The sequence below is a fragment of the Bison bison genome, unplaced genomic scaffold (assembly GCF_000754665.1).
Source record: "Bison bison bison isolate TAMUID 2011002044 unplaced genomic scaffold, Bison_UMD1.0 scf7180017845811, whole genome shotgun sequence".
Lineage (NCBI taxonomy): Eukaryota > Metazoa > Chordata > Mammalia > Artiodactyla > Bovidae > Bison > Bison bison.
This window is the reverse complement of record NW_011476384.1, coordinates 283-2,051: the sequence shown is the minus strand read 5'-3', so window position 1 is coordinate 2,051 and position 1,769 is coordinate 283. Positions and strand designations below refer to the sequence as shown.

The 1,769-nt window shown below is 39.9% G+C and overlaps 1 long non-coding RNA gene across 1 annotated transcript in view; it reads left to right on the top strand.

Moving 5' to 3' along the window:
• Positions 1 to 1,376, top strand: part of LOC104986625 — a 6,146-nt gene extending 4,770 nt beyond the window's left edge. The window contains exon 3 of the long non-coding RNA XR_825055.1: positions 1,338 to 1,376. This is a non-coding gene — a long non-coding RNA (uncharacterized LOC104986625). The remainder of the gene's footprint in view (positions 1 to 1,337) is intronic.
• Positions 1,377 to 1,769: the final 393 nt, after the last annotated feature.

Below are 1,769 nucleotides of genomic sequence, written 5' to 3'. Positions count from 1 at the left end.
CTCATCAAGCTATGGTAAGGATCAAATGAAATAGTGTATCACTCAGTGCCTAACACAAATATTCATCAAATAATACCTATTTGAAAACAATCTAACATTTATTGGTTTAATTTTCAATAAAACTGTGACACAAAGAGAACACTTTGTGTTATTTTCTCTGTGGAAGACAGTCCTGATGACAAAGCTCATATAATACACCTATGTTGTTAAAAATCCAAACAAATGATTAAAGAGAAAGTCAATACCCTTTCCACCTTTGTTTCCCACAGCCACTCTCATCAAGGGTAACCTCTCTTGTTTTCTTACAATTAATAGTAATAGTAGCTACCGTATATTATTAAATCTATGTCTGTTGGATGTTTGTAAACATGAACATTTTTATACTAGTAAGTATAAAATTGATTCAAAGATGTATCCCAATTTCAGAAGTGTTAAATGTGAAAATCGTATGTAGGGGATTCTTGACACACAAGACACCATCACTCTTCTCCCCTGAACCCCGCATAACAGCAGATTCGTCTTCCTTCCCAGTCTTCTCTCTGGGTCTTAGTTCAAGCTCCTTCATCCCCCAAGAGCGGTCTTTCCCCATTCCTAAGTCAGCCTATTGAAATACTTGCCCTGGCTTGAGATCTAACTCAAGGCCTCACTTGTCTCTGAGGTTTTCGAGATTGTTCCTTTGACCACTCTGTGCTCCCATGGTTAATGATGTTGACTCCCCTCAAGAGTACATTGTTCCTCACAGATATAAAGAACAGATTTTTGGATTCTGTGGTAGAAGGTGAGAGTGGGATGATTTGAGAGAATACCATTGAAACATGTATATTATGATATGTGAAATAGATCACTAGTCCAAGTTTGATGCATGAAACAGGACACTCAAAACTGGTGCGCTGGGACAACCCAGAGGGATGGGATGGGGGACACGTGTACACCTGTGGCTGATTCATGTCAATGTAGGGGAGAAAACCACCACAATATTGCCAAGTAACTAGCCTCCAATTAAAATATTTTTTTAAAAGAAAAGGATAAAATATTTCATTGATAATCGTGCTGTGTTGATTACATGTTAAAATATTACTTTATATATACATGGCTCTATAAAATATAATATTCAGTTCATTTCAGTCACTCAGTTGTGTCCAACTCTTGGCAACCCCATGAATCGCAGCGCGCCAGGCCTCCCCGTCGATCACAAACTCCTGGAGTTCACTCAGACTCATGACCATCGAGTCAGTGATACAATCCAGCCATCTCATCATTTGTCATCCCCTTCTCTTACTGCCCCCAATCCCTCCTAGCATCAGAGTCTTTTCCAATGAGTCAACTCTTTGCAACAGGTGGCCAAAGTACTGGAGTTTCAGCTTCAGCCTCATTCCCTCCGAAGAAATCCCAGGGCTGATCTCCTTCAGAATGGATTGGTTTGATGTCCTTGCAGTCCGACTCTCAAGAGTTTTCTCCAACAGCACAGTTCAAAAGTATCAATTCTTCGGTGCTCAGGCTTCTTCAGAGTCCAACTCTCACATCCATATATGACCACGGGAAAAATATAGCCTTGACTAGACAGACCTTTCTTGGCAAAGTAATGTCTCTGCTTTTGAATATGCTATCTAGGTTGGTCATAACTTTCCTTCCGAGGAGTAAGTGACTTTTAATTTCATGGCTGCAGTCATCATCTGCAGTGATTTTGGAGCTCAAAAAAATAAAGTCTCACACTGTTTCCACTGTTTCCCTATTTATTTCCTATGAAGTGATGGGACCAGATGCCAAAA